The following is a 12,258-nucleotide window of genomic DNA, read 5'->3' on the forward strand; positions in this document are numbered from 1 at the left end:
CACCTAGCCCAGTATTATTTAAACCTAAGGACACTTAACTCTAACTATTCTAAAACCCTTAATCAATTAAAAAATGGGGTACACTCTTAAGTCATTCTTTTTGGTTGCTTACACATTGATAATGTATTCACTAAGCCAAAGAGGAGGACTCATTGCAAAAACTCCCCATGATTTATGAAAAATAGTTTTTAAGCTAATCTTATTCAATAATTCAAATTTGGTTATAGTTAGCAAAGCCATAATTAAATTTTCCATTCCACTTTAATCATTTAATTGCTTTGACCACTTGAAAGAGTCTTATTAATATATGCTACGACCCTAAAGGTGGCTTCACTTGCACTTGGTACAAATTTTCCACATATCTAAATTCTATTTTAGGCATCCAAAGGTATCAATGATGTGAGACACAAATCCCTATGTCCCAAAATGGAGTAGAAAGGGTGCCACATGGTAATGGTTGAAATGAAAGTTTAATAAGCATAACATATTTGGATTGAATGCTCTAACTTGAAAAGTCAAGAGTAGGAGTGGAACTCCAAACAAAATGTTCGAGGAATGAGTACGAAATAATCAATGAATGAGTCTCTAAAAAAGGACACAAAAAAGATTGACACGTGGCAGGTGTCATGATACATAGAAGTGTTAAGAACAAGTCTAAAAAGAGTCTAAAAAGGAATGTGAGATAGAGTCCGAGATGGAGTCTAAAAAGGAATCCAAGATGGAGTCCAAGATGGAGTCCAATATGGAGTTTGATATGGATCTAAGATGGACCCGAGATGGAATTCGATATGGAGTTTAATATAAACCCGATATGGACTTAAGATGGACCTAAGATGGAGTTCCACTCGAGATGGAGTCCAATATAGAGTCTAATATGGATTTGAGATGGACCCAAGATGGACCTGAGATGGAATCTAAGATGGACTTGAGATGGACCCGATATAAAGTCTAAAATGGGACCCAAGATGGAATCCGACATGGACCTGAAATAGAGTCCAATATGGACCCAAGATGGAGTCTGATATGGACCTGAGATAGAGTCCAAGGTCGAGTCTAAGCTGGACTTAAGATGGAACCAAGACCGAGACCAAGATTGAGTCTGAGACTGAGACTGATGTAAGCAACCAAAGGGAACGACTCGAGAGACAGTCCATGGGGTTCAAATATAGAGGGAAAGGGCCCATGAATAAGAGTGCACCCCCTTTTCCAATCGGTTAAGGGTCTTGGGATACTTGGAGTTAAGCGTCTTTGGGGTTGAATAGTACTGGGTTGGGTGACCTCCCGGGAAGTCCAAACTCATGAGCTTACAACTGAGTCAAAGTCAAAGTTGGGGTTGAATAGTACTGGGCTGGGTGACCTCCCGGTACATGGGGTTCAAATATAGAGGGAAAGAGCCCATGAATAAGAGTGCACCCCCTTTTCCAATCGGTTAAGGGTCTTGGGATACTTGGAGTTAAGCGTCCTTGGGGTTAAATAGTACTGGGCTGGGTGACCTCCCGGGAAGTCCAAACTCAGGAGCTTACAACTGAGTCAAAGTCAAAGTTGGGGTTGAATAATACTGGGCTGGGTGACCTCCCGGGTGGGTGACCTCTCGGGAAGTCCAAACTCAGGAGCTTACAACTGAGTCAAAGTGAAAGTTGGGGTTGAATAGTACTGGGTTGGGTGACCTCCTGGGAAGTCCAAACTCAGGAGCTTACAACTGAGTCAAAGTCAAAGTTGGGGTTGAATAGTACTGGGTTGGGTGACCTCCCGGGAAGTCCAAACTCAGGAGCTTACAACTGAGTCAAAGTCAAAGTCCAAGTCTATGGCCAAGAAAGGCTAGTATGACCAAGGAAGGCTATACCCACGTGGTGGGGGATGATATGACCACTAAAAAATCCAAGGCTAGAGTGAATACAAATGGACAAGTGGGATAATTTGGTGATGTGTTCAAAAACTAACTTTAACTCCTCTAGGAGATCGAATAGTCAATGCTTTTAATCCAAGTGTGGGTGGCATTATCTACTTAGATACCTAGTGTAGCTCATTGGAACCTCGCTCTAGCCATATGGCTAGGGCCCTCAAAGGCAAAAAGTGGGGAGAGTACTATAGGTTTATAATGTTTTAAAATATTGTTCTAAAATCCCAGACCGTGGAAAGGAAGAAAAATAGTCTTCTTGTGTAGTGACTAAGGATGTAATCATGTGGCAAGGAAGTCCCAAACGTCAATGGGATGTAATGGTTGGGCTTTTGAACTTTGACCTAGTGGCAGTGTTGGTGAATACAACTGAGGATAGAGTGGTTCCTATGTCTCCAAGCATTTTAAGGATGCTAAAAAGTGGTTCTGGGATGACTATTTATAGACGAATGACTTAGTCTTTGAAAAATGGGACTATGGTACAGGTGGTCTAGGACTATTAATGAGATAAGGGTAAATGAACATGGCTTTAGTGTAACAAACTAATATTGTGGATCAGATACATAGGGTATGTGGATCAAGTGCAAAGGCTGAGTGTCATAGATGCTATTCACAGGGCTAGCAAGTCCTCAAGTCTAGAATAGAATTTATGAAGGTTATGAGACTTCACCAAGTGATCAAAAGTATGGTTAAGTGATTAAAGTAGAATCTCTTAAGTTATTTTCTTAGTTGCTTACACCTTGCTCTAGCCATATGGCTAGGGCACATTAGTTATTAAAGGTAGGGGGAGTATCTATGAGGATTATATTAATTTGCAATGTTTTGAAATTATCTCAAAATTTTTTACTATGGAAAGGAAGAGGACTGGTTCTTGTACTTGATAATGAAAGGTATGGTTACATGGTGAGGAAGTCTCTATGGTCAATGGGTTTTAATAACACCCTAATATATTGTTGGTGAATATAACTATGGATAAAGAGAGATTTGATTAAACAATAGTGGCGATCCTAAGGATGGTAAATAGTGATTATAAAATAAATATTTATGACATAGATGGTTTTTTTTGTTTATAGTAATGGTGGTCTTAAATTACTAATAAGATAGTAAGAATAGATATGGATTTAATGTAAGAGGGCAATATTATAAACGACTAAATTTTCCACGATCCATAAGGGTCAAAAATAAAGGGAAAGGGGCCATGAACAAGAATGCACCTCTTTTTTCAATCAGTTAAAAGTTTTGGGATACTTTGAGTTAAGTGTCCTTAAGTTTGATTAATATTGGGTCTTAGGAAATTTAAATTCAAAATTTATATTTGCATATGTTGAAATTAACATCTTGTAAGTTCAATTTTCTTTGGCTAAGCTTGACCTAAGGGATAGGATGTCAAAAGAGTAGAGCTCTCAAAAGAGCTGTAGCTTTTAACTTTTATTGCTTCTGGGAGAGTTATGGCTCTTAACTTTTGTTTACGAGGGTGTAATAGATTATGAGTAATTAAAAATAATAACTTGAAATATAGAGGGAAATGGCCTATGAACAAAAGTACACCCCGTTTTTCAATTTGTTAAGGGGTTTTTTCAAATTCAGGAGCTTACAAAAGGTTTTAATTAGCCATATAAAGTATCCAAGTATGTAGTGCCACCCCAACTTAAATTAAGAGCATTGACTATTCATTTTCTGAAAGAATTAAATCTAACTATAAATCACAACATCTATGTCACACTTTCTTTATTTCTCAAGTTCTGAAAAAAAATACCTTCACTTTCCCACATCTCATCTATGAGCAAATATTCATATCAATATGACCATTTAGACTTAATGTAATCTCTATTTACTTCTATCATTCTTATTGTTGTACATCCTTCAGCCAATATGTCTATTTAATTGCCATCCTAGTATATATGTGCCAAAACCTCTTCTAACCACTCTTTCCTAGAAGCAATAAGTATGATTGCACCAATTCAGCCTGAAAGTTAATAATAATGATCTATAGGAGCATACAAACTCCATTCATGTCTAGTAGTATATCCTTGATAAGTCCCACTATCTTATCATAATGTTAAGCAAAGGTTTTGAGAATTGTTATATTAAATTGATCTTGAGTTGTCAACAAATATCCTGAACCTGAGTTTATGATTGATTTTAAGACTAATTTACTATTCACTAATGGAGAGCAAGAAAATGCTCATAGATCAACATATTGTGTATAAATTCCAACTTGATATAGATTCTATATTAGAACCTAAGTCTCCTCCAGCTATCCATCTAGGTGATGAGAGGTCATCCAACAACTTTAGAGCAATCTCTACAAGTTGTATGATAGTGGTCACAACAACTTCAAATCATCCATTAACAAATATGGTTGAGTTTGTAAGGTCAATAGAGAGACTGGTTCAAGAGGTACCACCTTCAAATTAGTTTTAGTTATAGTTAATCTAAGAATTAAGGCATAGGATTGTTACAACTCCTATAAAGGTTCTTGTTATGGTATTCATCCTGGTCATTGTCAACATTGGTGAGGTATCTACTTCCTTAAGTTTGCAAAACAAATCCACTAATAAAATTTGTTTACCATTTGTCCCCTATATAAGTAATTTTCACACTATATGCTAAAATTAAATACTCAAAATATTCAATTTCCTCCAAGAAAACTCATAATTGGATAACTTTAAATTATCCCTCAAAAGTTAAAAAAATCTTTTCACATGTATCTTATATTCCTCCACTATGGAGTTGAACACTAATATTATCAATTGCAAACTTTCCTAATTAAGGCTATAAAAATTAATTCATTAACCTTTAAAATGTTGTGGGAGCATTTGTCAAACTAAATGGCATCAACTCACAGTGGCCCGTCTTTATCTAAATTATTATTATCCAAATTGCCGTATTTGAAACATATTTTAGTTTGGCACAAATATGATGATACTCTTACCTTAATTCAATATTTATAAAATATTAAATACTACAAAGATGATCAAGCAAATTATCAATACAAGAGATTTGGAATATATTTTTTACTATCTTGCATTTAATCCCTTGTATTTTATGTAGAAACATTATATCTTATCTTTCTTCTTGATTATCACACTGAAAAGACCTACAAAAACTTACTTATGTGCAACCATCTCTTCTGAAAATATTTAGTAAGTTGTATGTTGATCCCCTTCTCTTCAGTAAGACTAATATGAGTCAACTGTCAATGATAAAGAGTAGGTCTAGGAACCAGGTTAATCTCATGTTAAATCTCATATTCTAAAGGCAAAACATTAGGCAACTCATCATGAAATATATCACAAAATTCCTCTTAAATGTGATTCATATAAAATTTATATCCATGAATATACTCTAAAGCATTAATCAATGGAGTATCACTATTATCTATCCTCAAAATTTTCTTCACAATGCCATTAGCTTTGACATGCAAGAAATTATACTCACAATGAATCCTTGGCCTCCTATTATAAAACCATTTCTTCCCAAAAAATGACATTATGTAACAAGATTTATACAAGAATCCCCTAAACCATTAAAAAAACATTTAGAGCCCATTCACCATAAATACAAGTTTTATTAACTATAACCATTTTATAAATCACCAAGCTCTTCTTTACAGGTAAACTATGTTTTTTCACCACCTTAAAGCTCAAAAAGTTGAGTATGGCACCTAGATAAAAAAAATTGTTAGCCTCACTACCTTGAATATCTTTATAAGCTGATTGCATATAAAACTATTAAGCTTCACAAAACTCAAGATTTAGATTCTTGAACATTTGCTATGGGGCTTGGAAGAGCTATCACAATATACTTCTAATTTATATCCACAATTGATTTCTCTATATTCATCTTAGCATTCTTTGACCCTTTCACAAAAAGATAATTTTTAACATGATATCCACTCTTGTTGCAATAAAAACAATTACCCTTTATATTGTCTTTCTACTAGTCTCAATGGAGCTTTTTAGCCTCATTGCCATCTCTATTCTTTGAGCCTTAACAGAGTAACAATAATTTCTTCTGAGATTAACCTCTTCAAATTCTTGATAAACAAAATGCATAAAATTTTGTTAAATCAAATTAATTGAATTAATTTTAATGTAATTCATCCATCACAAAAGTAGCATGACTTATAACATTCATTACAAAAAAGTTAATTTTCCCCTTGTCCTCACAAAGGTTGTAAGACTAGCAACTTTCTCACAAATCTAACCAACAATCAACCTCATAGTTGTTACAAATATTTAGTGATAATTTCTATACCATAATACTATAATGCTTGGTATATTTGATATACCAATGGTAATCACAGATGTAAAATTGATTTATACCTTAAATATTAATTCAAAGTAGAAAATTCTTGATGAAATTAATGGAATCATTTACTTGTTGTCCTTAGTAATCTAGTGTCTTTGCCTCCTGACAACATCATTAAGAGTTTCCCTCAAAAGAACATACTGCTTGCATCTTGTTATGTTTGGCCATTTGAGATTATTAAGAAAATCAATATATGGTATGCAAACTAAATTTTTTTAGTACATATAGTTTTAAATAGTTAAATCTGAAAGTAAATTACTATAGAGAAATTCTTGTGCACTACCAAAAGGAAATCCAGATAAAATAATAATTAATACTGTTAGTATGCTTTAAATATTTTTAGAAGCCACATAATCTAATTAGTAATACATAAGATATCATCTTACCTAGCTAAATGCGAGTGAATCAATAGAACTAAGTAATACACATAGGATAAGCTGCAGTGCATAATATATAAAACTATTTTGTATCTATATGATAGTATTTTTATTTATAATGTGGCGTACAATCTCTCTTTTCTCAATGAGCACTGATGTTTAAGATTTTCATCCAAACCTCACTTACCAAGTGCTTGAGCTCCAAAGTATTTAATTTTTTCACCATCTACCATTTGTGTTCTAATGTTATGTATTTACATAAATTATTAATATTCGTATTAATGCTAATATTTTTAGGATTAATAGAGTATTATTGGAAAAAAATATCAATTTTCTTACAATAGTATATCTATAATAGCTAGAAAAAAATACTTTAAGTTATACATTTTTCTTAATCTTTATATTTATAAAAATAAATAAATAGATAGCCTATGTAAGATGAAGATGGTAAAGTTAAAAATCAAGTGTCAAACTTGAAAAGTAGATTGCTGTGCTAGTAGCAACACTTGGTTTACTTATTTTTATTTTAATTAATAATTTAAATTTTTTATCTATTTTAAACACTTTAATAAAAATAATAATTATCTCATTTAATTGTTATTTTTACTTTGGTACAAAAAAAGACACTGGTAGATTGGACTTAGTTTTTTTCTCACCACAATGTTGTGCATATAAGAATGGAGTATGTCAATTTTTCCAGATCATTGAGGCTTTCAAGGGAGAGGGGCAGTAAACAAAAACTTTGGCAGTTGGTAGTGACATATTACAGCAATTGTTCCATCATCAATGTGGTGATAATTTTAAAAATTCTGCTCAGGAGACCATCATGACAAGAAACTACTTGTTTTGGAGGAAACTAGCACATCCTAAAGCTTCACAAAGAAACACTTCTATAGGGATAATCACCAGGATTCTTACAATGATTTAGGAGAGTTATAGCAATACTTATAGAGAAGAGACTGCAAAGATGTCATAACCTGATTCTCCAAAGTCAGATGCAATAGAGCAAGACAAGGATCGTGTGTGCTGCAAAGCCCCTGTCTTTTGACAGCATAAGTGCTGAATCTGGTGGTGTCAAGTTTTTTGTTCTTGTTTTGATTGTTGGTATCAATTTATACTTTCATTGACTCAAGTTAAGCTCACTTATATATCTGGAATATCCACTACCACTTACAGGTTTTCTTAAGCAAATCAATAAACAAGTAGTGAGATTTTGTGATTACCTCATCTTCTGAGCTCTAGTTAAAAAAATATAATAAAATTCATGTATTTAAGGTTAATAGACAATGTGTATAGGTGAGCCTTATTAGGCTTGTCAAAAGCAACTAGATATAAAATTAGCTCGGTGGCAATATAGTATAGTAAGATAGAAATATAAACACATATATTATAGTCACTGTATATAACAATTTTATTTTATAGAGCTATATTATGATTAAATTATCAGCCTCAAATTCTTATACAAGACCCCCAAAGAATTTAACATTTAATCTGGCAGTAAAGAACAATTACAAAACAGTGTCATTGTGCATAGTAAATGAAGGTTATAATTACACTAAGAAACTGGAGATATAAGAACATGGCTACTATAACCTCCTTGTTTTTGTGCAGCCAAAGTGATAAAGAATTAAAAAATTAGTAACAATTGATTATAGGATTTAGTCTAGATTCCTTCATGAAAACATTGGAGATAGAAAATAGCAGTACCTTAAAGCAACTAATTAAATCTGGTAATCAAATGTTAACCATGATAATATTATAATGCTAGAAACAATTATTAATCATATAAATTATAGGTCCTGTGAGAGCCAAGTGTACGGCTACAATGCCGTATATTAATATTAGCGTAGTGGGATTTTGGTAGCCGTCGGATTGGTTTCAATCCGGACCACTCACTCTTGTATATAAGCTAGGGTTTTTAGGCTAATTGATATGCACATTTTCTGTATTCCCTTTCCATATTCAAAGCACTCACATTGGTGAAGGTGAGGGCACCTTTGATTGTCCCTGAAGAGTGATTGAATTTGGGATTTTGATTTAGATCTAGCTTTTGTATTATTTAGATCTAGCTTTTTCCATTTCTTTTTTTTTGTTCTTCCCTTTCAGGAATTTGGTTTAGATCTAACTTTTTGCATTGTCTAGATCTACCATTTCTTTCTAGCTTTTTGTCATTTATCTTCTTTTGCTTTTTCTTTTTCGTTCATCTTCATGGCAGATTAACAATCTCCTCCTTTGACTCTGGAGCAGCAGTTGGTCCAATTGCTTGATGCTATGCACTTGCAATTGAACAACCAAACTCAATTGATGGCGGCATTCATGGCATGTGGTACAACTCCTCCTGCTCTTGGTGCCAATCTTCGCGTTCAGCCGGAATTTTTTTGCAGGAATCCTGGGGATGATGTGTTCAATCACTTCACGGTGATTGCCACATATCATTCTTGGGATGATGCTCGACGTTTGCATTAATTTCCCATGTGTCTCTAAAGGACAGCATTGTAGTGGTACAATGGTTTGAGTGCAGCCACTCGTGAGGATTTGGAGTGTTCTCCCGGACATCTTCAAACGCGCCTTTGGACATGCCGACGACTGTGATGATGCCTTCCAGCAATTGCATCGTCTTCGCAAAGGGCCATCTGAGTCGGTGATGCAATTTAGCGTTCATTTCCAAAGTCTTTTGCTTTGTGTGGAGCCTAATATGTCGAAGCAGATCAAGCTAGGAATGTTGTGGTTAGCACTTCGTCAAGATCTTGTCAGACTTGTGCATGCACTTGCTCCCACCACCCTTAACGATGTTCTTCGCTTGGCACAACGTTATGAGACGTCGCCTCTTCCACTTCTCGCTACACGTCCTTGAGCTCCACTTCCTATGAGTGATGGTCCTGTTCCAATGAAGGTTGATGCTGCTGCTGCTCGAGTCCAAGGACAAGGGCGAGGACGTGGTCGTGGCCATGATGTTTGCTACTGGGTGTGTGATGAAGTTAGTCATACTTATCGGCATTGTTGGCATTTTCCGAATTGGTGACCTCCATTTCCTGGGTGGAGCCCTTGGCGTCAACAACGTCCCGTTGGTGCTGCTGCAGTGGAAGGTTTGGACACCGAGGTGCATCCGGGAAACAAGGAGTCACACGAGTAACGGAAGGACCTTGCGCGAATAAGTCAGTGACCCCTCCATCTTTCTTTCGGGAGTATCATCAAAGGGTTCACTCGGCACCGGTTCATCTAGTGTTTACTTTCCAAGTTCATTTTTATAACAAGAAGTCTCCTATTATTCTCTCCGTATTAATTGATACAGGTTCGAGTTTATCTTCTATTGCTCGACCTATTGCCACACGTTGTCATCTACACTTGCGTTATGTAGCGGAACCAATTTTCATTCTTTATGGCAACGGCCGTGCACATATATGTGCACAGGATGAGGTGGACCTGGTTGTGCATGGAGGCGATCTCGAGCTTGAGTTGCAATCGTTGCGGGTGGTGCCGAGTTAAGCTTTTGACTTCATTCTTGGTATGGATTGGTTGCAATGCAATTATGCTAAGTGTGACTTTGAGGCTTTTCCCCCTTGTTTCATACTTCCTTATGTTTCATCCATTCCTTTCACTTCTGTACCTCTTTGTCCCTCTACTTCTACCTCTGCTTCCATTACTTTTGTTCCCCCACTATTTCCTGTTGTGTTTCCATCTTGTTCTGCTCTTCCCTTTTTCGATCCCTCCGATGACCTTTGTGTTGCAGCGGTTGACCGGCTCATGAAGGAGTATTCTGATCTCTTTGAATTTGACATATCGTCTGGGGCCAAGATTGCCACACGTCATCTAATTCCAACCGGGGATACTTGTCCAATCCAAGTTCTTGTTCATCATTGGTCACCCAAGGAGATCAAGATTTTACGTGCAAACATCAAGGAGATGCTGAAGAAGGGTGTTATTTGAAAGTTGTAGTGTCCTTGGGCATGTGAACCTCATCTTGTGACAAAGCTTGATGAGAGTATTTGTTTCTGCATTGACTATCATCCGTTAAACGAAGTGACGATCCTGGATGTGTACCCTCTTCCTCACACTGCTAATCTCTTGGATCATCTGGGGCGAAGTCATTGGTTCACTAAACTAAATCTTACTTCTGGGTACTGGCAAGTACCGATGGCTGAAGAAAATATTCTTAAGACTGCTTTTTGTACACCATTTGGTTTGTACGAGTTCTTGGTGATGCCGTTTGGTTTGAACAATGCTCCAGCAACTTTCCAGCAGATGATGGATGAAGTTCTTTGCGATATGCCAAAAGTGACTCTTGACTTCATTGATGATGTCTTGATCCACTTGGAGGGAATGTGGGAGGAGCACGTTCGTGATGTTTGTAAAGTGTTGGATCGGCTGCGCCACATTGGTTTAAAGTTGAAGCGGTTGAAGTGCATGCTTGGGTCCAAGGACACAATTTATCTTGGGTACCGTATTTCTCGTGAGGGTTTGCAAGTTGATCCTGATAAACTTGTGGCTATTCTAAAGTTCCCTACTCCGAAGTGTGTGAATAATGTGCAACGCTTCTTGGGCAAAATATAGTATTTCAGTCGTTTTGTGGATCATCTTTTTGATCGCACTGCACCGTTGCGAGCGTTGCTGGAGTTATCAACGTCATCTTTCATTTGGTCTCCGGATTGTGACCGGGCGTTCGGGGATCTCAAAGAGCTATTGACAACTCCTCCGATTTTGGTATATCCTGACTACACTCGACCTTTTATTTTGCACGTGGATGCTTCTGACATTGGTCTTGGAGGTGTGTTAATGTAAGAGAGCTCGAGTGTGCCTGGTCAGCACCATCCCATTGCATATATAAGCCACATACAACTAGTGGAGATGAACTACTCCATGACAGAGAAGGAGTGTTTAGCAACAGTTTGGGGTTTCGAGAAACTTCATGCATATTTACATGGTTCTCGGACGTTACTTGAAGGTGACTATGCTGCTGTTACTTCATTATTGAAGCGGAAGAACTTAGTTGGTTGTACTTCTCGATGAGCTTTGAAGCTTCAAATATATGATTTTGATGTTGTTCATTGCCCAAGGAGTTCTATGGCTGATGCTGATGCCCTTTCTCGAGCTCCTTTTCTTTCTCCACTCTCTTCTCATGTTTCTGACGAGCTTGTTATTCCAGCATCTATGGATTTTTTAGATGAGGATTCTATACCGACGGCGGTTGCTGTACTTGACGTTTAGTGTCCACAAGGCGCAAAGTAAGATCTACCTTCTCTTGATGAGGTTCGCAAGGCTCAAAAGATTGAGCCGTGGATTCGAAGGCTTTAAAATGGGTTTGAGAATTTTGCATCACTTGTTGATGACTTGCCTTTCCGGCATTTACATTCTCAATATCGCCTTGAAGACGACCTTCTTTATTTTGTGGGGACGGATCCTAATGACCATTTATGGTTGGTGGTGCCTTCTGTCTTTATTCCGCGGTTTCTCCATGCCTACCATGATTCTCTTATTCTAGGTGGGCATATGAGACATTGTCGTATGACCGAGAAGCTGTGCAGGTATTTCTATTGGCCGGAGATGCAACGTGATATTATCCGGTATGTGCGTAACTGCGTTTGGTGCCAAACTCGTAATACTCCCCCTCGTGCCGTGGAAGGACAGTTGGAGTCAATTGCAGTTTCCTGTCCGTTTGAGTTGGTGGCGTTT

This window comes from Selaginella moellendorffii, unplaced genomic scaffold (genome assembly GCF_000143415.4).
Source record: "Selaginella moellendorffii unplaced genomic scaffold, v1.0 SELMOscaffold_38, whole genome shotgun sequence".
NCBI classification, from domain to species: Eukaryota; Viridiplantae; Streptophyta; class Lycopodiopsida; order Selaginellales; family Selaginellaceae; genus Selaginella; species Selaginella moellendorffii.